Source organism: Equus asinus, chromosome 4 (genome assembly GCF_041296235.1).
Source record: "Equus asinus isolate D_3611 breed Donkey chromosome 4, EquAss-T2T_v2, whole genome shotgun sequence".
In the NCBI taxonomy this organism is placed as follows: domain Eukaryota; kingdom Metazoa; phylum Chordata; class Mammalia; order Perissodactyla; family Equidae; genus Equus; species Equus asinus.
The window spans coordinates 118,952,051-118,978,995 of record NC_091793.1 but is presented as its reverse complement, the minus strand read 5'-3'; the positions used below and the strand labels follow the sequence as shown (position 1 = coordinate 118,978,995).

General features: G+C 37.4%; 2 long non-coding RNA genes across 19 annotated transcripts in view; one reads left to right on the top strand and one right to left on the bottom strand.

Annotated features, from left to right (window-relative positions):
• LOC139045131 (uncharacterized) overlaps positions 1-26,607 on the top strand; it is a 62,455-nt gene extending 35,848 nt beyond the window's left edge. The window contains exon 3 of one of the 2 annotated variants that reach the window (XR_011502901.1): positions 7,080-26,607. This is a non-coding gene — a long non-coding RNA (uncharacterized lncRNA). Of the gene's footprint in view, positions 1-16 lie in introns of both variants that reach the window. The other variant, XR_011502900.1, reaches the window with a different exon arrangement.
• LOC106826603 (uncharacterized) overlaps positions 1-26,945 on the bottom strand; it is a 278,032-nt gene that overhangs the window by 247,864 nt on the left and 3,223 nt on the right. For all 17 annotated transcript variants that reach the window (XR_011502890.1, XR_011502886.1, XR_011502892.1 and 14 more), the window contains exon 2: positions 26,616-26,795. This is a non-coding gene — a long non-coding RNA (uncharacterized lncRNA). The remainder of the gene's footprint in view (positions 1-26,615; positions 26,796-26,945) is intronic.

The following is a 26,945-nucleotide window of genomic DNA, read 5'->3' as shown; positions in this document are numbered from 1 at the left end:
CCTGGTTGACATGCAGATAAAAGCTCAGGAAGAGGTCTGTGGCAGACGTTTCCTTTGCCTCTGGGGCCGCAGCTAGACTACACTTCCCAGCCTCCAATGCAGCCTCCAGAGCACATCACGTATTTTGGACGATGAACTGTGGGCAGAAGTAATATACAGAGCCTCTAGGGCTGGCCCAGAAAACCTCCCATTTTTCTCTCTTCATCAGCTGATTCAATGCCAAGGATCCAGGAGAGGACTCCAAAGCCCTCGGGCACGGTGGAGCCACTAGACAAAAGGAATCACGTCCTGAAAGAACTACACGAAATAGAGCTCCTGCCCCCATTCAGACCCTGCCAGTCCACGTTGGGCTGTAACTTGAGCAACAAACCTTTGCTGTATTAAGCCACTGAGATTTGAGAATAATTCATTACGGCAGTTAACCTACCCTGATTCATACACGATTGTACCTAAGAAATGGTTTATTAAACCAGTCGTGTAGCCTATTAGCTCAGGCACCTGTCTCAGACAAGCGCACAGGGCTACATTACATAGAAGAATGTAATAATAACAATGGCCGCTACAATTCTATAAAGTGCTTACTATGTGCTAAGCACTGTGTTAAATACAAGCCACTAACTGCAGCTTTACATATATTGTTTTAGTAAATCTTCACCCTATGGGATAGGCACTATCATTTTTTCATTTTACAAAAAATGGAGCATCTAACTTAGTTTACGTAACGTGTTCAAACTCTAATACAGCGCCTATATCCATTGTACAGAAAGGTTTTGTTGTCCCAGAGTCCTTAAAGAGTATAACTAGAATCTCTATCATTTTAAATTTATCTAAACATTTCAGCAATGTATTTATAATTTCAATTTGGACCACCTCAGCTCCAAACTTTTGTTAACATCTTTATGTGGATTTGAGCTTCCTGCTTGGTTGGAGCTGTGGATGACCCCTCATTCTCAGCAATTTAATGGCTTTCTTGGTAAGGGAGCATCCAAAACAATAGCTAACAATATAGGTTTCAAAACTCCATTTTCAAAATAACTTTATAATGATACTTTGGTTGGTTTCAAAGAGCTTTTCTAATAATTTCCATGATATCTTACTTGGTCATGAATGAATGTTGGGCTGACATTGACCAAAAAAAAGGTCGCCTACAAGATGTCCATTAGTTCTGTAATAGAGTTCTGATTATTTTCCATAAAGACTGCCTTACCCTTGTTTATATCAAACTTGCTGGCCATTCTCTGCTCACTCTCAGAGCCTGCAGCTTCTTCTCTCTGAGATTTCACTGGCCAGAAAAGGCTGCTTCATATATAAATTTGCATATTTCACTCCGCCTTCTTTACTCTTATACTAACTAAAAGAGTCAACAAAGCATGGGGCTGGCTCCGTGGCCGAGTGGTTAAGTTCGCGCGCTCCGCTGCAGGCGGCCCAGTGTTTCGTTGGTTCAGATCCTGGGCGCGGACATGGCACTGCTCATCAGACCACGCTGAGGCAGCGTCCCACATGCCACAACTAAAAGAACCCACAACGAAGAATACACAACTATGTACCGGGGGGCTTTGGGGAGAAAAAGGAAAAAATTAAAAAAAAAAAAACAAAGCAATTTTCATCACCATCGCTAATCCACAAGGGACGCTAGTGGTGGAGCTTTATCTATGAGGTAAAATAACTGTTTCTCTGTAGTCATTCCTTTCTTTTGTAAAACCAGTTCCCAACCACCGACAAAATGTCTTCTCCAACATATGTACAGGCTTTTTGCGCTAGCATGCCAGAGATGTGAGGGGGGAGAGAGTGAGAGAATATTTTAAGACTGCCATTGAAATGGGTAATGAGAAAGTTGCAGAATCTTAAAAGATGTTTATCTCATCTCATTTAGGGCTCTCTCTATATTGGTTTGTTCATAATGCAAACTATTGTTCATTATTAACAAGATTCACACTTGCTTTATCCAATTACTTAGGTTTTTTTTTGGCTGTAGGATAGCTTATAATCCTTTATGATCAGTGAAAAAAATTATTTTCTTAGACTCTTCTATTTAATTTTACCAGTCCATACATTTATCCTTTGTGGTTCTTCAATATGGATATTGAAAACATAAATGACGTCTGATAAATCTAAGTTCTCATATAGTGTTATATGGTTAATTAGTAATGGAGTGAAGTGGTTGGCAAAAATTACACAATTTACGTTTAAAAAAAATTTCCCTTAAATAACCCTAAATGCTGTAATGAACTATGATTGAACTAACTTAAAATTATTTCAATGTATGTGTATTTATACCCATTTTGATCATCTACCGATTCAAAATCAATATCAATCTACAAATTAGCTTCATTGACTATTGGTTTCACGTTATGTTTGCTCATGCGGGTTTCAGATTTCGGCATTCTCAAAGCTGAGAGTTTTGTCAGCTTCCCTCCCTCAACCTCAAATTTTCATAACTATTTTTCCCTCCAATTTTGCTACAATTAAGGCACAAGGACAAATATACCTGAAGGCAGAACATTTTAATTATTTATAATGCAACTGAGTAAAAGGTACCTGATTGGGTGACAGAAGTAAAGCTAAAGATGGCTGTTCTTATGATAGTTTTTAGCATCTAGAGTGAAACTCTTCACCATCTAAAAGTGCAAAATAAAGGCTTTGCATATATTACACGCTGCAAGACACACAAAACACACGTCAAGCAGGAAAAAACTGCATTGTACCTATAATGCATGTGTATATAATATATAATGAAAGAGAGATTGACAATAGTGACTTAAAGAATAATGGCTTAATTATATTTTAATGTTAGTATGCCAGCAATACGCAAAAATTAAGTTAAGACGTGATCAATACCAAATTACGTTTCTACAGCATAACTTGAATAACATAATAAAATACATGGAAAATAAATATAATTACATCAAAATGTTAATAATATTTATCTTTGAGTGAAAGAAATATGAAGCTTTTCTTCTTTTCTGTGCTCTCCAGGTTTCCAAAATAAAGATCTATTCAAATGGGAAAACTCTGCTCAAAGAAAGGAATAAACAAGGACATGATCTTTCCCTTTGTATAGTTCACATTTCAAGCTATATGCTCCAATAATTTTCAGATTTTAAAGTATTTTCACATTTAACATGTCACTTGATTCTCACAAGAAAACAGTTTCTTACAGATAAGAAAAATTAGGCTCAGGAATTAAGGAACTTTATCAAGATCGCCCAGCTATTAAGTGGCAGAGACAAATTTTAAACAAAGTCTAGTTATATTTTAAGTATCAACTATTTTGATGCAAGAAGCAATCATAAACTTGTGAAGAAGGAAGAGGAGGAAGAAGAGAGAGCCACAGACTCAGAGAACAGACAGGATTATTGGGAAGTAAACCAAGAACTAACATTTAATGAGTGTGGACCACATGCCCTCCTGAGTTCTAAGCACTTTGCATGCATAATTGCCTTTTATCTTCAGTGAGGTACTTAATGTTACCATCTCCATCTTACAAGTGGGGAAATTGAAGTACAGAGAGGCTACATAAGTTGGTCAAAGTCACAGAGAGGTAAGTGGCAGAGCCAGGATTCAAACCCACGGGTTCTGACCCATTAACCCAGACTCTTAAGCACTGCTCTATACTCCTCCCAGCGTACCAACCAGCAGACCTCCATCAAGTCTCAGGTTTTCTTGAGAGACCTGAATAATCAGAAATGAATCAATTTTCAATCATTTCAGCAAACTAAAATCTTTCAAACATCTTTTTCTTAGAATATTTGTTTTCATTTCTTTTTAACAAGAGAAGGGAAATCAAAAGATTAAACAGCAAAATTCAATGGTGATTTAACAACCTAATTTTTTTTCTTAAATCACTACTTTACGGGCGAAAAAATACTTTTATTGCATGAAAATAAAAACCATTTGGATATGTTGATCATGAAGTAGATTCAATAGCAGAATAAGCAGTAACAGAATTAATAATTATCTAAACTTGAGGCCATAGCATAGAAATACCTCAACCCTTCCCATCTATCTATAAATCTAACTTCTGACTTTGGCTTTCCTCCTCCTGCTCAGAACTGTAGCTGTAACCGCTTTAAATGGGGGAGTAGGGAAAAGTATATATGTCTGTATATGTATACATATATTGTGTGTATGTGTGTGACAAACATCTTGACCGAAAGAGACTTAGGAGTCTTGTCTTCTCACACTAGACCCACAGATGGAGCAGTTTTACCTCAGACTTTATTAGACTTTGTGGAAAACAAATAGATTTTCTGACCCAGGATACCCGCTGAGTCAAAAAAATTTTTTTTAGTTTTTGAGTTCTGTAATACTAGATTTGAATTTAACCACGCAGCCATTCAAGATTACATGTCCGGGTTCCCACTGGCTGTAGACCAAGTGACTATAAATCTTTATCTATTGTAACCACACTTGGACATGGGACACTCAATAATAACACACACAAGAACAGTGCAACTAGATTCTAACGTAAATGGTAAGTCTCAGGTTTATTTCATCTCCTTTTAGGCGTTCTACATGGAATTTCGTGAATCAACTATGAAATATTAGTGTCACTCATTGAGTTAGATAATACTCTAGTTCACTGTTATAGTCTTATCTGTGCATTTCCTTTGTGTGGACTGATTTTTCACAGAGACAAGATAAATTGCCTGCCTAGAATTTAAACTCTTTACTTTTAGGCATTTTCTTTGCTATGCTTTTTTTTTTAATCCTTGCAAATTTAGACACCGTAGAAAACTGTTATTTGCTTCATAATGGCCTCCTTAGTGTGCTTTGCAGTCTTTTGTGGAAAATAATGACATAATGATAGTGTTCTCAGACCTATATTTTCTACTTGATAAACTAGCAATTATATGATTAAAGCATTTTTGGAAACTCACATTAAGTATATGATACTCTGGAAACCTGTCCATCATGTAATTACACAGTCAGGAGAGAAATAATTTACATAACTAAAAACCATCTGAAACACTATTCATGACCACTATGTGTTTTTTTAATGGATAAATATTTAAGAAATATTAAATGATTCTATATATAATATACTCTTAATCTTAGGATTATAAATTCTGAATTTTATAAATTGTGTTTTAACTTTCGTTATCTGTTCTTAGTGAAAGGAGACTATGCTGGCCCAATGGGGTAGTGGTAAAGTTCTGGAACCCAGCTTCAGTGGCACAGGTTTGCAGGTTTGAATCCCAGGTGCTGACTTAGCACTGTTCATCAGCCATGCTGTGGCAGCACCCCACATAAAATAGAGGAAGACTGGCACAGATGTTAGCTCAGGGCCAATCTTCCTCACAAAAAACCCCACGGAAAAGCCCCCCAAAACCCAGGAAACTATGCTAAACTTTGCTGAAAACATGTGCTAATGTGTTGGATACATTAGGACCAACCCAGAAAAAAACCTGATGATTTCTTCCCAAAAAAACACATACTTAAAGAGAACAGAGAAAGGCAGGCAATGCCTAGGTATTTAAGTTTTTTGATGAACACCAGTTTTGCCCAGGACTTTTCTTATATATATCTTAAAGGCAAATTAGATTAGATCTTTGTGATTTTCTTTAAATGTCAGATCACCACACCAAAATTGTGATGAGTCGAAACAGATAAAAGTAGTCACGCACATCATTTTCTTTAGAAAACAGGAAGGACATTTAACAGGATGCCCAAGAGTTTTTTACAGCATGTACTGGGAGGACCCACCCTTACAACATAAATATAACAACAATCTATCTTTTTTGACTTTTTTTGCTCAACTTCTGGAAGAACCAGTTACTTTGCTTTCCCCAGCACACTGAGGAAAATATAGAAAGTTACAGAAATATATCCTGAGAACCAGTCTTTCAAAGGGATAATCTCATACACACAATCACATGGGCAAGTATTGTCTGAAAACAAAGCTTAAGTTATTAAGTAAAAATGATCAAGGTGCCATATTATGTATGTTAAAGACACTTGTGTGTTTTTTTAAGAAAGGTAAATAATATATATTTAAATTGGGTTACAGCTATTTAAAAGTATCTCTGTTAATATACACAAGAAACCCATAACAGGGTTACCTTGTTTGTGGCCCCGATGGGAAAGGACATGTGTAAGTTAAGCATGTGAGCAGAGAAGCAAGGAAGACTATTCACATGTATTTGTATAGTTTCTGATATTTGAATGTATTATCCACTCAAAAATTATGTCAATCTTAAAAAAGGAAAGAAAAGAGTCTTGATCCCTCTGTGGAGTTGGTAGGGCGTGTGAGCTGGACCAAGTATATTCTTAGCAATGATGCTGAGTGAGCTTTAAGAGCAAAAAGGCACCAAAGTTAGAACTATCACTCACATAACCCTGTGGCTACATCATAACTCTGGGACTCAGGTAAGGCAGAGATCATTAGCCATATCTTCCTGTCACTTTACAGAGTAGAGAACTTGTTTCAAGGCTAGTAGGTGGCAGGACTAGGACTCTATCCCAAGTCTTCTAAGCTCATGCTCACTGCTATTACATGTCAAGTGTCTTCTCAGTGTCTGGGTTTTCTCCTCCAAATGGCAAAGGGCTTTCCACATTTTTGAGAAGTGAGACCTATAATACTTGAAGTTCACTGCTACACTGAGGGAGGAGTCCAACAACATGCTGTCATCTGGGGCTCTACTGAGATTTCCTTATAAAGGTCAAAACTGTTAAAAAAAAAAAAAACAGAACCACTGTATTTTGCAAAATGAAGCAAACATTGATTATAACATTTGAGCTTTCAGCTCAGAACCTAAGAACACTGTGTTCTGTAATTTTGATTTTAGATAACCAACTGTAACTACGGCTACAACTCCTGGCTGACTATCAGTTTATATCTAAGGATGGTCAAGTGAAAAAATATTGAATTGTTTCTTTATCCTACTTCTACCTGCCCATAAAATTCCCATCTTCCTAGCTACGATCAGAGGCAATGTGGCAGCGTAGCAACATAACATACTACGGAAAAGAGTCAAAACTTGATGGGAAACCTAAATCATACTATACTTTGGGATATTCGAATAAGAAAAGAAACTGCAACCTTGTAGAAGTCTTTTCTGATTTTGTTTCCACTGCAGTTTGATAAACGCTGTCGAACGTGAAAGCACACTGGCTCTGAGGTCTGCAACGTAAAACCGTGGAGGTCCTGAGGCCCGGCGGCCCACCCTGTTCTCATTCCTTTCTTGTGCTAACGCTACACTGAAGAAAGTTTTAATGGTTTGGAGTAAACAGAGCAAGATTAAAAAGAAAGCTTGTAGAAAATAGACTCTCAAAAAATTAAAGACAATAATTACTACATTAAAAATGCCATCATTTGTGCCTTAATAATATGACCTATCATAAAAATGCCATTTTAATTGTTTTACTATCTATTTAAGTGTTTCACATTTATTGTTATTCGCAGCAGCTAATAAGAAAATATCAGCCTTAAGCTCAGTCTGAGACCATTTTTTACTAGAAATTATGATACTAATGAGCTGTGAAGAAAATGTTGCTAATCACACTTCTTTTGCAGTCTTATAAAATAATTACTAACGCTTATGTAAAAAGTATATATTAAGTAAACATATACGCGTGTGTATAGCTTGACAGGGGAACTTCTTTAACCCCCCCCCCCAAAAAAAACTTTAGCTTTTTTCTTTTCCATACAACAAACCGTGTTTAATGAATTTTACTTAAATTTCACGGTAGAGATCAAACAAAACAGAGCACAATGCAACAAAATATTTCGACATTCATTGGATAGCACTCAGATCCTGTCTGTGGAGATATGTACCCCAGAAGCTAATTGCCCTGCAATTTTGGGGTAATTGGGAGGCACTGTCACAGCAAAGTCCATGTGCTGGTTTCAGGGTCAGAAGATCTGGGGTCTGCCCCGACCTAGCCATCGACTGCATGCTGGACTGCTCTAATCCTTGCTTCCTATCTGTAAAAGGTAGATCGTAATTCCTATCTTACGGGGTATTGGAAGTATTAAATTGGACACATTAAAAAAGTACCTAATACACTGTAAAATGATATACAAACGTAAGGTATCATGTTATTAATAATATCTGAACTTTAATGCCAAGAACAGTATTAAGATTCTAGCCTACAGATTCGAATAATCCAAAAAATTTTAAAAGTCAGTAGAAAGAATAAGATAGGTTATCATTTTAATTTTATTTCATCATGTTTTTAAAATATAATACAGATGATATTTATATTTAGGGAGAGCAAAAACTCTTCACTTATTCTTAAAGCGTTCATCTCCTACTCCTACTTAGGCAAAACGTGAAATGTTCATCTCCTACTTGCTAGACAAAACACAAAAGTATGAATAATGCTATTTTTAATAAGGCAATATAGGAGCTGGGTTCTAGAATCCAACAAACCTCTCAGATTCACCTACTAACTGTGACCTCGGATCGATTAATTAACATGTTTCAGTTTCTTCACTTACGAAAAGCAGACAATGGAGGCACCAACGCCTCAAAAGACTCGTGAATATAAATGAGCTACAAGTTCAGAGATTAGCACACTGTCTGGCACATAGTAAGAACTCAGTATTTGCTGTTACAATACGATTATATATTTCATCACATGGGCATTTCAGACATGCTGACCACTTCTCAAACGCTGTTCATAAATACCAAGGAGATTAGAATCCAACCCATATTCATCTTCTTTCACTTGCCCTGTAGAGTCTATTCAGATGAAATCTGAGCAATCCTTGCTTTCAAATGCAGCTGGTGCACTTGATAACCAAAATCATCTCACCACAAAAGCTCTAAATTATTTTAATAGCTTAATGGCGGTATCTTCTAGATTTACACAATCACAAGAGACTTAGTAAAGATTTATTCCAAATTCTTGCCATGTGGTTCCCTTTCTTCATTAAAAAAAAAGGGGGGGGCCAGCCCATGGCCGAGTGATTAAGTTCATGTGCTCCAGTGCAGTGGCCCAGGTTTTCACTGGTTCGGATCCTGGATGTGGACATGACACAGCTCATCAAGCCATGCTGAGGCGACATCCCACATAGCACAACTAGAAGGACCCACAACTGAAAAATAGACAACTATGTACTGAGGGGCTTTGGGGAGAAAAAGGAAAAATAAAATCTTTAAAAAAAATATATTCCTGGAACCCCTATCACATCCCAGACACTGTATTTTGTTGTGGGATACATAGTTGAGCAAAAAATAAATACAATCTCTGCCTTCATGTTGTAAGGAAGATAAATATTAATCAAAATCATTATACAAAATGAATGAAAAATTGGAACTGTAAAAACTGCTATAAAGAAGACCCAGTGCTATGGAAGTATAATATTAAAAGAAAAATGAACAAATTATGTTGGTGAGGGAAATCTTCCCTGAGATAGTGGTAACTGGGTTGCTATCAGAAGAAAGAGTGGAGTTGACAGGATAAAAAGTGTGAGCCACCGTGTCCGAGCGCAAGGATCCATGTGTGGGTGGGGGAACTTGGCCCCTTTAAGAGCTTGAAGGAAGGCAAGCAAGGTTGGAGCTCAGAGCTCAGAAGCCTGCAGCGAATGAGATGAGGCTGGAGGGTGAGCTGAGCCCTGCAAGCCATGATAAGAGTTTGTTTTCTTATTCTAAGAACGAAGGGAAACCATTGAAGAATTTTAAACCTGGGTATGTGGTTGGTTTTGAGGAGAGGAAGAGGTTGATATGATCCGATATGAATTCTGCGTGTGAAGAACAGTTTAGATGGGGTCAGAGTAGTTGTGAAGAAACCAGTTAGGAAGCTCTTGCTGGAGTTCAAGAAAGAGAATGTGGAAACTTGATTAGGGCAGTTGAGCTACAGATATTTGCGAGTAATAGAGGAAGAGCTTGGTTTTCCATAAAACATTCATTTTCTTCTTACATTGGCCAGGCACATTTTTCTTGTAAAGACATTTTCCTTTTGAAATGTTCTAGAGAATCCAAGTAAAGCTTAATGCTGGGTAAAGAGTTTCTATACACATTTGAATTCAAGGAGGGAACAACCAAATACCAATTTCTAAATGATCAGCATCATCTCCCTCCAGGTGACAGCTCCTGTCTACCATTACTACAAAACACACAAGACTGAAAATGAACCAAAGGAAACAATTTCCATTTAAACACATTTTTATTATGAAGATGCCATAGGTGAGGAATCATTTAGGAGAAATTAGATCAAAGAGCAGTACTACCTTTGAATACAAGCAGAAAGTAAGCCAAACACAGCCAGGAAACGAAGAGGCTCAGAGGCAACAGATCCAGTAACCATAATCTAAAAGAACAGATTCCATTATCTTTGGAATCTGCCGGAAGACTAGCTGCTACCAGAAGCAGAGTATCTCCCATATTTTGGCCACTAAGTAAACATGCTTTATGTGTAAAAGCGATGTATACAACAGCCAGCGCACTAGTACCTCATAGCAACTGAATGAATGCAGAAACACACACATGCACGCACACAAATAGCACTGAAATGTATAAACTCACACATCTCGAAAGATTACTCAGAAAAACACAAAGGACAGCACGAAACATATCTTCATTTCACAAAACAGACACACAGAAACATCCATGACAATATTCTCTAAGACAAATTGTCTCTCTCCTCTAAAAGAAAAAAAAAAAAATGAAATCATTGGCATTCCAGTTCTCCCTGAGTCGAAGTGAGACACTAATTTAGATCGTTGTGCACGTTGAAAAGTTATCACACTGCAGGGATTTCCAATTACATAATACAGAATCGATACTCTGTGTGAGTGTCACTTGGCTGCCAGCATCCATGGGTGAGCTGTGTAACACTCCTCTGTCATGTGGCTCATGTGAGAAAAGAATTCTGCTGTTCCAAGAAATAGCACTCATCTTGGAGACCTTCCCAGTTACACAAAAGAGCATAATTTCCACATTATCCTCAGGCATACTGTCTAGAATGATAAGTCTATGATAGCTTTATGTGTAAATTATATACACAGTTCTTACTAATGAAAGGCGGGCAGACTGGTTTTTGGTGGTGGCAGTGCAGAAAAATAAAATCAATTTGTTTTTCAATTTTTAAAAATGACACCTGAGCCGTCTACAATAATTACCAGAGACTGTGAGGGTTAGATGGTAGATAGGGTAATTGTACTATGATTATCTAGCAGATCATATCTGGAGTTGGCAAGCAATGTCAAGAGTGCAGATTTACCAATCGCCTCATAACTGGCTTATTTCAGCGCTTTGCTTTCAAGTCCTTCAAACTTGTAATTTCCCACTTACCTCAGTTTTTCACCAGGCACTACACTCTTTCGCATTCTGGTTTAATTTTTCTACATGTGAAAGTACACTTACAAAAGAGAGACAAGAAGTAAAGAAAAGATGAATATTTTCATAAATTTATTGTCTATTTAGTGACAAAATTCCAGATATAGTGCATAGTTGTGTCCCAGACACAGGAGATAAGCTGGAGGACAAGACAGTGTTCTTTTCCTCTAGAAGCTCACAACTCTTACTAAGACGGCCAAAACATGAAAACTTTTGTGTACTAGCTATCAGTATCATTTGGAAGGTTTTTAAAAAATTTTATTGAATTCAATCATTTTAAACCAAATCAAAAACAGAGAATCGAAAATTGAGGCAGGGATAATATTTAGTGCTTGCTGAGCTTTTCCTATGTCTGAAAGTTTTGCATATGCCTAAACCTAATGAGAACCTTGTCATTGGATTGTTATAATCTTCATTTTCAAGATGAGGAAACTGGGGTTTACAGAAATTACACCACGAGATCAGAGGCCTAGTAAGTGCAGATTGAATTTAAACCAATGGTATCTTATTTCTCAGTGCTCAGTATTGGTCATTTCTCTATACTACTCTATTTTAACATTTACTATAACCTGAACAGTTGGGCATTAGTGTCTCAGTTTTTATGTGTTTAATTTTATTGCTTGATTTGGAAATTTTTTTCAGTTCATTCCCTTTTTAGCTTATTTTGAGGATCTTAGCAGAGAAAGTGAACCAAGTCTTTTTCTGGGTCATTCCATTGTAGTTGAATGGTGCTCTCTCATCACCTATTGCTTTCATGCTAAAATTCATTTACTGAGCACCTGCTGTATGCCAAGAACTGTGCCAGGTGCTTGATGAGTAAAGATGTGGTCCTTGCTCTAAACTTACAGGGAAATCAGAATCAAATAATAAATATAATAAAGGTCTAGTAGGTGAGAGTGTAGGAAGAGTGCAAGGTGCTAAGGAAGCAGCTGCCGGCAGCGCGCTCACGTGAGGCTGCCTGTAGGAAGTGGCGTTTGAACTGTCACCTGAAACTTGTAGAGTACCTGGACCAGCTTTAATCTTTATTTTTCCCACTTTGACCTCATCGCCTAGAATTGGGCTTTTCTCCATACTATTCAACTGAATTTGCATTCTCATTGGCCTCCAACCATCACCTAATTTCCAAAGCAACAAGTCACCATATGGCAGTCTACACTGTTCACTAACTGCAGCTTCTTAAGAGTCTCTCTTCCCCGAGAGCCCTGTTTCTGCCCTAATCTGGCTTTCTCCCTCCAGCCCTGACCACTTGCATCCACTTCTCTTTCTCCTTGTACTGCTCCTCCTCTGTACACTTACCCAGCACTGTCCTCACCTCCACCCTTCTCCGGCTTCTTCTAGTTTCTCCCAAACTCTCTCACTCTTTTAAAATCATAACTTAAAATATTTCTTCACATATTTTTCATGTTTGTTTTCATCAAGCAGCATATTCATATATATTTTCATATAAAACATATAATGTATATTATATTTATACTTTATATAACAGCATAAATAAAACAAAATTATAAATTCAGTTAAAAATGTTTAAAATTATATCCCATCTTAAAGAAATTATCTGGTAAGTTAAATGGCTCATTTTTGTATTATATGTGGAATTAACATACGCTAGAATTAAAAAAGCCAAATAGATTACCTATGTGTGGGAAGCCAAGAAAGAGGGGATTATAAAGAATAATTGTTCATACTCAAAATACCACTGATCCCCAGGTCTTCCTTTTGACTTATCAAGGGACAAAGATATTAATCTTCTTTGACTGAATGGGGGGGAGCAGTGGCACTTTTTCCACAATTATTGAAATTGAGGGAAGTGTTACCATCACCTCAGATAATACTCTTTATATAAAAACTTCTATGGCTTTCCAACAGCCCAACTATGCAAAAGTATCAGAAAAATGAATGAAACCCTAGACTGATGAGATAGAGTAAAAAACAAAGTGTTTATTCTCTCATAAAGATGAAAACACAAGTATTTCATGAAGTTAGTTGAAAAAAGACTTTAAAGCTGGGAATGAATAAATGTATCTGTATTAGATTACCTTTTTCATAGTAAATTCAGTAAATGTAATCATACAATTTGACAAGATTGCATATGCTTCCTAAATTTGCCATCCTCATAGATTAAAGGAGAACACTGAGAGTTATTGATATTAACAGTTTATTAAAAACTTATGAAATATATTCTACATATAAAGAAAATTGTCTTTCTCTCCTTGCCTCCCTCCTTCCTTTCTAGGGAGGCAGGGGTCAATAAGGAGATGATAGGACCATATTGACTCAGCGTGATGCATGGTATTGTGGTGTTAGAGCCCAAATAGGGTTAGGAGGTTGAACATGTGGAGGGAGAGGTGGTGATGGCCAGCTTGGAGCATAGCTGAAACCTGAGCAAGGTTAGGAAGGTATCTGCTTAGGGACCAGCAGGAGCTTAGGCCTGGAATTGGGAATTTTCACGCAGAAGGGAGATCAGATTAGCATATATACCTAAGATAAAGAAAGGCAGGTTTCTGACTATCCAGAGGATTTCCATATGGAAAGGGAGAATACTAAAATGAACTACATGATGTTAGATTAGAATTGGAGTATCAGTGTAAACTCATGGTGTTCAATATTCATTGATAGATATAAAAATACAAATAGGTATAGACTATCTAGGCATATATTCCCTAGCACTGTCCACTGGGAGAACCTAAGAGCGTGGATGCTCCAGTAGCAATAAACACATCTAACACCCAGATCTTGGTTTCTGAATACCATCCTTCATAAAAGGAAGCAAGGATGCTTGGAAAAACAGCTAATTCCAAGGTGAGGGCAGGAAAGTGCAAGATGAGCCTTCTTGTGCCGGAAAGTAAGAAAATGCTCAATAAATGAAAGAGACATGCCAAAAAAACAAAGTCGCATGAATGGGCTCCCACTGGACAAATCTGGGATAAAATGAGCATGAAAATAAGCAATAATATTAGCAAATTATAACTCATTGAATACAATCAGAATCTATACTGATAAAAATGAATAAATAAATGGGGAGAAGTTGTTTGTTTGGTTTTTTTACAGTAGTCTGCAACTAATAAACACAGAATGAATGAAAGAATTAGAAAATCACCATTTGTCAACCATCATTGTAATAATTTGGTTAAGAAACTCGCTAAAACTAGGGAGAGAGAAAGTTTGATAAGGAATGAGATATTTGCATAGTTTCAAATTATCACCACACAAATAGTGATTAAATTATGAAGAGAAAATAAGTAACTTTACACTGGAGGAACCTGACAAACTGAACTTTAACCACGTGATCAAAGTTACATCACCAGTAAAGAGATAAAGTGAAGGAGTGGGCCATCCATTATCTTATAATACGGTACAAAAAACCTAGCATGCCTTCTGCGATATTCATGCCAAAATTGCATAATCTGAATCTGATACTAAACATCAAACATAATCAAGTCGAGGAACAGTCTACAAAATAGCTGACCAGTGTCTAGGTCACAAAAATCAAGAAAATGCTAAGGAACTGTTCCAGATGGAAAGTTTCAAGAGTCATGGCATCTAAATGCAACACATGGTCCTAGATTGTATCTTTTGGTTTTAAAGGACTTTTTCGAGACAATTGGTGAAACATGAATAGGATCTGTGGATTAAATGGTAGTAATGCATCCGTGTTAATTTCCTGACTTTGAAAGTGGTATTGTAGCAATGCAGGAGAAGGCCCTTGTTCATGGGATCACATACTTAAGTGTTTGGGGGTGATGTGTCAGCATGGTGTAAACTTACTCCCGGGAAAGAAAAGTTCTTTGTGTTGGACTTACACCTTTTCAGTGAGCTTGATATTACTTCAAAATAAACAAACATAAACACAGACACACACACAAAAGAAACATTTGAGAATCAATTTTCAAACAGTCTTTTTCTTTCTCTCACAATCTCTTTCAGTCTTTTTCTTTTTGTCTTTTCTTTTTCACTCACATGTGAAAGATGTCTTTCTCTCTTACACATAAACTTGTGGACACATACATGCACCAAATTTTCTCTCTTTAGTGGAAAATATTTGGTATTAATTTATCATTTGCTAAGGACATTCAAGTTCTGAAGAGAATTCTACTCACAAAAGGAGGCCAGACAAACAACACTAATGTAGAAATATACAGAGATTCTAGATCTTTTATTTGGCATATACTTTTCTACATAGCATAAATGGGCATTTCTTCTGTTTGAGCAAGGAAGGACGGCTACTGAAAAGTGAAAGTAATCTCCACAGGTTGGGGAAAGTAGGAATTCCTCCAAGAACAAAATTGCTAGTCAGCACTGGAGGTCACACACAATAACCAGATAGAAAGAGAGCCCAAAGTGTGCTTTTAAGTGATAGGTGGACCAAAATTCTCCAGAGAAGAGCTATCTGCACGGGTTTTATCCTTCATTGTCTGAAATAAGAACCTTCTAAATGACACCATCATTTAAAATGCAAAGGTCCATATTCATATTCTTGCCATTTTCTCTTAAACTGACTCCACTCAAGCTTTGGCCCAAACTGGTATACTGAAAGTGCTGTTTCTAAGACCACTAAGACTCCACGTGGCCATATGCACTGGTGAAGGTTCAGTTTCATCTCATTAATTCTATCAGCAGAATTTTACAAAAGTGATCAACTCTTCTTTTCTTCACTTGGCTTTCATGCCCACACTAACTTTCTTCTAACTCTCTGTTTCTATGTCCTCTTATTACTGGGATACTCCAAAGCTCAGATTTGGATGTGTTCTCTTCATTATCTATACTTCTTTTTTATTTTAGTGATCTCATTCAGTCTCACAGTTCTCAATACCATCGAGGCAGACAACACTCCTTCTTTAGGTCTCAAATTCAGATTAAAAAACTGTCTACTTGATACCTAGTAAACATCTAAGTGAAGATATCTTCACTTTAACATGTCCAGACTCCTGAACCTCCCCTCCAAAGGCTGCTCTTCTGTCTTCCTACCTCTGTTAATAGCAAATCTACCTATCTAGTTGATCAGAACAAAGAATCTGGGAGTCATTATAGACTTTTCTCTTTCTCTCATACCCATATCCAATCCGGGGCAAATCCTGTCAGCTCCACCTTCAAAATATATCCAGACTCACTACTTTTCACTCCCCTCACTGTCACTTCCCTGGGTCCGGCCACCGTCATCCTGTCAGGATTACTCAAATAGCCTCGTAAGTGGTCTCACTACTTCCACCTTTGCCCCTATAGTCTCTTTTCAACACAGAACCCAAAACGGTCCTTTCAAATTTGTCAGATCATATCACTGTTCTGGTGAAACCCTTCCAATGGCTTCTTATTTCAAAGACTAAAAGCAAAAGTACCCACAATGCTGTATAAAACCCTACACAATCTGTTAGTCTGTACTTTTATTTTGAATTTGACTTTACAGTACTTTCCCCTTGCTCACTTCACTCCAGCCTCTCTGACTTCCTTGCTGGCATGATCCTGCCTCAGAGCACTTGCTGTTCCCTCTAACTGGAAAACTCTTGCCTCAGATACCACATGGATCCTCCCTTACCTCTTTCATGTCTTAGCTAATGTCATCGTATCATCAAGACCTTCCCTGGTCACTCTATTTACAATTATAGCCCTTCCCACCCCAAATCACTCCTGGCTCTCTAATTCTCCTTTCCTGCTGTATTCTTCTCCATAGTGCATAACACTGTCTAACGTACTACATAATTCTATATATTTATCTCCCCGCTAGAATATGAATCCACAAGCACATATTTTCATCATTTCATTTACTGCTATATTTCTAGCACTAAACTAGTGCCCGGCATGTGGTATTCACTTCCTAAATATTGATGGATGGATGAAACTTAATGGGGAAGCAATAAACTAAAGTAGGTCACCCAGCAACCAGAACTTGATGGACAATATGGACAATACGATAAGGAAGGGAAGAGAGAAAGTGGAAACCACACCCTTAATATTGCATAGATACCAACCTCAACTTGGCATTAAGATCAGCGTGCCCAAAGATAGATGGCTGAAAGCCCTCTTGGGCAACAAGTTACCTCAGTGTGAATAAAGATTAAACTCTAGTTACCTCTGATCTAGTCAGTGCAATCTGGCATCTACTGAAAGAAGAAAAGGGCCAAGAACTTAGATCATAAACTTTGATGAACCAATGTCTACAGAGAATTTCAGATATTAGATATGTATCACATTTTTCAATAGTTTTAGAGGGCTAATCTCTGAACCCACATTCCAACAGATAGGAACAAGATAGGAGTAAACAAACAAAAAATCAAGGAAAAGGCTGATGCTAGTTTAAAAGCTGCGCTTTCAGCAATATTAAATATCACAGGAAAGTGAGACAGGTCATCAGATAGCTAATACTAGCTACTTAAGATTTAGCAAATCACAGAATCTTGACAATTTTTATGTACGAGGACGGTATTCTTCTTGTGCGAGCCCCTTGGGAGAATGAGAACACTACTTTTGAACACACAGAGTACAATCTGATCCTTCAGAAGGGTCTCCGGTCCTTCACAGTCCCTGTACTTTTCCGAAGGTTCCTTGTGGATATTTGGAAAAACCTTCATGAACTCCAGGTTGTCTGGCAGTAGGACTGAGCAATTAAAAGCTCACACTATGAAGGTAAGTGTTAGTTTTGTAAATTTGAGGGAATAATATAATCTTTTTGAACTTCATTTCCCTATCTATAAAATGAGAAGAATAAAGATTACTTCTTCATTGAGTCATTAAAATTAAAGGAGATCTGGTGGCCATTACATAAATCTTAACTACAGCCAATGGAACATATAGCAGATACAAATATGAAAACAGAACTAATATAAAGATTAGGATTCAGCAGCACAGGTAAATACGACATAAGCAGTGTTTGTATTGTATGTTCCGGAACACTTTTTGCCCCTTCCTTCCACTCTCTCATTCTTTGTCCCCTGAATATCCTTCTCATATGGCCAGTATTCACATATGCACTCTATCTTCTGATTTTTTTTCCTCAGGAACTGATCTCATAAATTAAAATCTAAAAATTTTAATTTTCTCCAAAGTAATAGCTCTTAGACCAAAGAGATTATTCTTCAACTGTGGAATTTTAGCAATAAATAAGAAAGTAGCAATGACAGTTTTTCTAGTATCAGGAGATCACACCAAATGTGATTTCAACTCAATCATTTCCTTCATTCAATCAACGCAGTACTGAATACCTGCTAGGTGCCGGGTAGTGTTAAGTGTTAGGTAGATAGCAGTGAGCAAAAGAAATGGTTCCAGGCCTTCAAAATTTACAATCTAGTAGAGAGAGACAGACATAAAATATGTAAGTTAATAGCTACATAATTACAAAATATAATTGAAAAAAAAATCAAGTTGCATGAAGATAACAGGCGGGTACTACGACAGCAAACCACAGAGCACTTAAGTGGAAAAGTAGGTGAAAGCTTGTCTGCGGAGGTATTACTTAGGTCAACACTTGAAGGATGAGAGGGCATCAGTCATACCGCAAAACTAGGGTAAGAACATTCCATGTGGTGGCAAGGCTCTAAAGTAGGAAAGCGTCTGAAGTTTTCTAGAAAGTAAAGATGCTAGTGTGACTGGAGCATAGCAAAGGAGGATGTGAATAGTTCAAGATAAGGTTGTTCAAATCTTTTGTATCTTGCAAGACGTAAGGAGATTGGATTTTTATTTTCTGTTCAATGAGAAGCATTTTAAAGGATTTTAGGAAGCATAATTTGACTTGGTTTACTGTTTTAAAAACTCATAAACACTACTATGTGATGAATGACCATGGCAGGGTAGAGGAGGAAGCAAAGGAAGAAACAGAGAATTCGATTAGGAGACTATTACAATAATCTCAGTGAAAGATGACTGTGCCCTCAGCTAGGAGGGCAGAAGTAGAGTTGGAGAGAAATAAATGGATCGAAGGTAGAGTTTGGAGGTATAATCTATCACTTGCTGAAGGATTGGGTGTTGTTCATGAAGGAGAAGGAGAAATCAAGGTCAATTTCCAGGCTTCAAATTTGAGCAAACTGTGTGGTTGGTGATCCCATATATTGAGATGGTAAAGAAAAAAAAACGGAAAAGAAGAGTTTTCAGAGGGGAAGTGAGAGTTCTGCTTTGGATGTTAAATTTAGGACAACTGTGAGTCATCCAAGTGGAGAGATCAAGAAACTAGCTAGAGAAGACTTTCACCTCCAAGCAAAATAAAGTTGGAACAGCTAAAACAACCAAAATATATAAAAGAATTATTTTCAAGATGCTTAATATCAGGCAACAAAGGAGAGAGATCCCTGAGATACAGGAAAATAAATGAGGTGACACTTAAGGTGATCTCATTTAAATCCCTAAGAGTCCCCATAAGATGACACAGGCAAGGAGAAGCTGGTAGACGCTCGAATTGAGAAGATGGAGGTGAAAGTCTAAGGAGATCAAGAAGGCTCGAGTTCACAGGGCGAAAAATTGGAAGGGAGAGGGCTTCATTGAGATAGAACTCTGGAAATGGGCAGAGAGCCTTTCTCAAATATTCTGTAGAGCACTGATCGTCACATGCATTTGAGGAAACTACCTGAGGACTGAGAATGAACCATGTGAGAGGATGAGAGGGAATAGAACTTGGGGCTCACGTGGGCCAGGAAGAGTCCTGTTGCCACCAGCCAGACTGGAAAATCTCGTGATTTATGGGGCATTAGGGATGCACTCAGAAAGATCTTGCTGCAGTAGTGGGAACTACCACAGACTAAACGCTGCTCTGATCCCATCTGATAAATCTGAAAGACCTGAACGGATTGAATTGTTTCCAAGTAATTTAACTGCATCCCAGAGCAAAGCTCAAAAATATTTATAGGAATAAAAGAATATCCAGCATGAACAAGGTAAAATTGACAAGGACATCAAATAAAAAATTAGCAGACATACAAAGCAGCAGGAAAATATGACCCACTGTAAGGAAAAAATGGATCAAAATCAACTGAAACTGCCCCAGAAATGACACAGATGTTAGAATTAACAGTCAAGAATATTAGAAGTTACTATATAATTGTTTTCCATATTTCAAAAACTCAAAAAGAAACATGGAAGATATAAAGAAGACAAAATAAAACTTCTGAGATGAAAACTACAATGTGTGAGGTAGACAATATACTGCATTGTATGAACAGCAGATTAGTCATTGCAGAAGAAAAGATAGAGTGAACTTAGAGATGTGTCAACAGGAATTATCAAAATGAAACTGAAAAAAAATTGAAAAATAGTTTCACTGAGCTCATTCTAAAATTCATATGGAAATGCAAAGACCTAGAATAGCCAAAACAGCTTTAAAAAAAAAAATTGAAAGAGTAACACTGCCTGATTTCAAGATAGATATAAGCTACATTAACGAAAGCAATGTGATATTGGCACGAAAATACACAAACAGATCAATGGAACAGAGTAGTCCAGAAATGGACCTACACATATATAGACAACTGGTTTTTTGACAAAGGTGAAAAGACAACTCAATTGAGAAAGGAGAGCCTTTCAAAAAGTAGTTCTGAAGAAAATATAGGAGAAAATTGTTTTGACTGGTTTAGGCAAATATTTTTTAGATATGACGCCAAAAGCATGATATAGAAAACAGATTGGTCAATTGTACTTTATCCAAATTGAAGACGTCTGCTCTTTGAAAGACATGAGAGAATGAAAAGACAAGCCATAGACTGGGAGAAAATATTTACAAATCATATATCTGCTCGAGGACTTGTATCTAGATTTTTTTTTTCTGTGTGTGTGAGGAAGATTGGCCCTGAGCTGACATCTGTTGCTTGTCCTTCTCTCTTTGCTTGAGGAATATTGTCACTAAGCTAACACCTGTGCCAGTCTTCCTCTATTTTATGTGGGATGCCAACACAGCAAGGCTTGACAAGCAGCACTAGGTCCCTGCCTGGGATCCAACTCTGAGAACCCCGGGCCACCGAAGTGGAGCGTGCAAACTTAACCACTACACCACCGAGTCGGCTCCAGAAAGCAGCCTTTTGGTTGCCTGGAGACTAGTGGAGGGGAATGGGAGGAGTTAGAAAAGGCATGAGGAAACTCTTGGGGTGATCACTATGTTCACGATTTTGCTCGTGGTAATGGTTTCATGGGCAAATACATATGTCAAAACTTACCAAATTGTACATTTTAAATACATGTGGTTTATTGTATGTCAATTATTCCTCAGTTAAGCTGTTAGAAGAAAAAGGAGCAGAGATAGGAGGACGAGGAGGAGAAGGAAAGAAGGAAGTAGACACATGAGAAGCGGCGTTTGCTAGAGTCAAGCATTTGATGGTCATCAGTGCATAGATGGTACTTCAGAGCCTGGGAATTAGTGAAATCACCTGGGGAGAGATTAGCCAGAAAAAAGAAGGGGACCTAGGCTACTGCCTTAAGAAACACCAACATTTAGAAGTTTAGGATGAAAGGATCATGACAAACGCTTCAGTTTGCTTAAGCTGCTTAAATCCAACCAGTGTCAAGTTTGACGCATCTAGTCCTCGTTTAACTCACCACAGGCTGAACCAGTAACATACAGATCCATTCAGATAGTTTGTAACTTAACAAGTGCTGTGTCTTTTTATATTTGTTCCTATTCATTAGTCCATAGCATTTAACACAATTATTATTGATCTTACTTTACAGAAGTTGCCTTTTGTTTTTTCCCGATGTTACTATTTTTTAAAGTTCCATTCAGAACTCTCTACTATAGTGAAAATAGTTCTTATATTTCTATGAAATATACTAGCGTATTCTGAAGATATAATGCATTGCAACTTGAGGTTAAACTAACAGCATTGTACTTGGCATGTGTCATCAATAGAGTACAGAATATAAAGTACAGTATATATTCACAGAAATGAAAATGTGAAGGTTGTCATTTTAATTGATATTTCTGACATATATGTCAGTGTATACTAAATTATCCTTATTAGAGTTCAAAAATAAGTGAATTTTGTGTTTAAGCTTGATGTAAATTATTTTAAGTGACTATTTAAATTAACTTTAGCCCTTTATTTCTATTTTGTCATATTAAAGCTATAGTCGTGAAACCTTCTAAATGCTACAGGAACTTTTTACATTTATATCATCATATTTATATCAGAAATGAAGTTTTATTTCCAAAAACCAAAAAATCAAATGCGTCTCTCCCTTCCCTCTTCTCTCCAGCTCAAACTAGTCACACTGCTCCTTCCTGCCCTTTATCAAATATTTCTGTGAGTGTCGTTGATGCTCACTGGCTCCGCTTCCCATTGCCCTCAGCCAGGCAGTCTTCTGAAGCCACTCCCCAAGCCCACCATGAAATCTCGGGCCAGCCTGCCTGAGTGTTCCTCTGTCCTGTTACAGCTCCAATCCTTCACAACTCCCTTTTTTCCCTCCTGACTTTCTACTTCCTCTTACTTTGTTGGCTGTACTTTTTCAGCTTCTGAGTTTTTCCTTCTCAGCTAACACTTTGCATTTTCATGCTTCTACGTTCTCCCCTTTTCCTTCTCTTCCCTCTTCCTGGACAATCTTATCCCTGTCTAGGTTTTTCCCTCTAGCCTCCTAAAGAATTTGCGTTTCCATGAAAGAAAGACTATTCTCCCTCTTGGAGCCAAAACACCCTTGCCTACCTCAGTTTTTTGGCTAACTATACGGGACCCAGAAGACTCAGGGCAAGAAAATATGTCATTGTTAACAGCTTAGAAGCCACATCTGTTCAACAATAAGCAAGTCCGTTAGCAAAGAATAAATCTTACCAAATAACCATCCTGTAGTATCGTTTAAAGCGACAACCACAGTCAGTTCCAATTTTTAACAAGTTTACTTGAGGGGTAGTTTTCAGAAAATCAAATAAACAGAAACAAATATAAACTTGTGGTTGTCAGTTACTGAGCAGCACGTAAGAGTTGTGGGAAAAGGAACTAGAGAGTAAAACTTAAGATCATGAACTTCCCACTTGGCCTAGAGCCAGGGCTCCTTCTACATGAATCTCCTAAACATCCTGTCTAGTCGGAAGTAAACAAGAGTAAATTAAGGTGTGGTTTGCAACCAGAGGACACAGCATTAGGCTCAGGCCTAGAGAAGCTCCGTTCCTAGTATTTGTGACTCCTCAGTCTTCTAAAGGACGCCAACTTACGGTGTCGTCACTTCGAGTTATAAACCTCCTTGGACAAGGCCCAACATACATGTATGGTGAGGTCTCTGTTGGTGGTTAGGGAAGCCAGAGGATCTGGAAAGATTTTATTCATGGAGATGCCGCTAATGGAAGAAGATGTCTTATTGTCACAAAAGCAAATTTCTCTTCATTTCTAAATCGAATTATTCACTGAAGAAATTCTTCATTGAAATCACAGTTTATGAGTAATAAAGTATATATAATTTGTATCCATGTATTCTACAATCATGTAAAATTAGCCTGTATAAAGTAGTCAATTATTTTTTCATTTCTTAGGAGTACTTTCTTTACATGTTTTAAATAAAATTTAGTGCTTCTAGCTGTCATTATCTGAAATTTTATATGGACCTCAATTTTGCAATTTGCATCAAAATATTCCATGTTTGCATACGGTAACAAAAAAAGATTTGAGTAGGGGCTGACCTGGTGGTGTAGTGGTTAAATTAAGTTCCCACCCTTCACTTCGGCAGCCCAGGTTTGGCAGGTTTGGAACCCAGGTGCAGACCTATGCACTGCTTATCAAGCCATGCTGTGGTAGGCGGCCCACATATAAAATGAGGAAGATGGACCCAGATGTTAGCTCAGGGCCCATCTTCTTCAGCAAAAAGAGGAAGATTGGTGGCAGATGTTATTTCAGGTCTAATCTTTCTCACCAAAAAAAAGAATGTGTGTGTATAGACAGAGAATGTAGAGAATGGGATTAAGAGATGGTCAAAAATTAAACATTTATTCAAATCAGTTTTGTACATAAGATAAATAATGTGTGGGTCACAAAATATTAAAAGTTTTACTATGCATAATAGATTTTAGTTATGAATTTTTTAAATGTTACTTTAAAGATCTCCATATTTGCTTGTAAAAAACACTTGCATACTACTCATTATGTTTCCAGTAACGTGCCTGTTTTTCTTACTTTTTCGTTTTGTGATCATTTTTATATTTGAATCACATGAAAACATTTAGTGAGCTCTCCAAATGAAATTACTTTTAAACCTATTTCTTTCTCAGTACTTCCTCTTATTTACAAAGTAGCAGATAACATCAGCACGTATGTACAGTTAAAAAGAAAAACATTCTGTTTATTATTCTTTGATGATACTTTGCTAGAAATGAATTATATTCATATAGTTTTAACACGAGAAGAGAAAATTATAACTTTTAGAAAAAGACTGCAAGTACGGAATAGGTAGGTCAATGACATTTATAAAACATGTTACCTTAAACAGCTATCCATTAATAAGCTTCTGAGGATATTGCTTGGCAGACACATTTATAATACGGGGGAGAGCCCGCTAAGGCTTTTATTTCAATTACCGTGAAGATTCTCCAGGGTGGCTCTGGGTGTCCAGGATGAAAGGCCATTGGAGTTAGTCAATACATTTTCTCCTACTAATTTTCTCTACTATTTTCTCTACTAATAAGATTGAAGTGCATTATTTAATTGTTTTACGTTTCAAGCTCTTAAAAAGGGTAAAGATGTTAGTCTTTACAATTAAGCAAAACCCAAGGGTACTGGAGGGTTCTCTCTGTAGAAACCTGTCTTGTCAAGAGTTATTGAACTGACGTCTAATATCTGTACTGACTTTTACCAGAACCCGGCTGGAATGATTGTTGCATGTTAACATCGAAAGTAAGCCACTCGGCAAAGCACCAGATGCAAATTTCCTCCATGATTCCAGCAGCACGGGCTTTCCAGGTGGTTTTAATATTCAAGAAGTCTAGCTCATTAATTTTGAAAAGGATACTGCCAAGTCTGCCCCCCTACAAAAACCATGTTTCAGAAGAATTAACCTAAAGGAACAGAAGGTGAAAGGTCAATCATGAGATCAGATCACAGGAAGGAAGAACAGTTGTCCGCCCTACTGCTCTTTATGTTCAGATTTCCTCCGACATTACTGGAAAAAAAAAGGGTAGTTAACAGAGCATTTGCATTTCTTTATTTATGTATTTCTTTTGAGCTCTGCCAGATCACATAATCAAGACTTCTGTCCTAAACAAGTGAGGGTCAAAGCCAGCATTTATAGTAACAGAAAACAATCACTAACCTCTGCAATTTGTTACTGTTTGGTGATTATTAAGCGTGAGTGTTAGAAAATCAGATTTCTTACACTGTGTTTGTCTGTCACTGCCCCGCTTCTCCTCTTCACATTACTTACATTTTTTTAGAGAAAAGGAAAGTTTGGTTTTATAAATATGTTGATGGAGGAAACTGCTCAAAGAAAATCTAAATCTTGGAAAAATACTCTTAGGATTTCTTTTTCCCAACTTCAGGGTTTAAACATCTTTTTCTCTTCTTAGAAAAATAATTTTTGAACGATTTAAAAATGTCCAAAATGGCTTATGACGTGTTGTGGTCCAGTTTCTTATTGTACTAGAATAATTTTCAATGTTCTTCCTGAGTTATACCATTAATCTTTATCTTTAAAACAGTAATAAGCTAGAAACCCTGTAAAGATAGAAGTAGTAACACACTTATATTGTAGCAAAACCATTTGTATCTTCTAAAATCAATCACTATGAAATCTTTATCCTGCCTTCAGGGAGCACAAGTTTAGGATTAGTATTCCTAAATTATTCTATTTAAAGTGAAGACAATGGGTGCCAGAGAATTGCCATCCAATGTCAATGAGACTGGTACACAATCCTATGCTTGGAGCTGGTAGAAAAGACAACCAGACTAACGAAAATAAAAATTCAGATGACTGAAAGCCATGATAAAGGAGACATATTCTTACCCTAAAATATGGGTTTTCTGATCATTCATTGTATTGTTAATGATTCAAACCATATATTTTGCCTCTGCCTTCCTGCATTTCTAAGACAATGCTGCTTTATTTTCAGAATGTTTACCATTTCTAACTTGATATTGTTTCCCAAAATTCCTATCAGGGCTCCATAGAGTTCTCTTTATGTATGTGAAGCACATTGCCATTAAATCAGTGTTGTCATCCTCCCAGGTACACTTCCTTGGCCAGGAGTTTTACGGGCCCTAGTAAACCATTGACAGACTTAGTAGTTGAGAGTCAATTTCATAGAGTTTCCTCAGACCCCTTTGAAAATGATAAGTAAGAGCCGTAAGAGCATCAAGGACTCACTGCATGAAAAACAAGAGTAAAGTACATAGTAAAAGACAAATGGCCAGTGCTGGTGGTTAAGTGGTTAAGATTTGATGTTCTCACCTCTGCAGCCTGGGTTCATTTCCTGGTCAGAGAACCACTCCACCCGTCTGTCGGTTGTCACACTGTGGTGGCAGTAATACTGTCAGTTGTCATGTTCTGTGATGCTGAAAGCTATGCCACTGGTATTTCAAATACCAGCAGGGTCATCCATGGTGGACAGGTTTCAGCGGAGCTTCCAAACTAAGGAGGAAGGACTAAGATGAGGAAAAAGGACCTGGCCACCCACTTGTGAAAAACTGGCCATGAAACAGCAGCAGAGTGTTCATTGTCTGAGATAGCACCAGAAGGTCAGAGCCTGTTGCAAAAAGACAGGGTTCTGCTCTGCTGTAC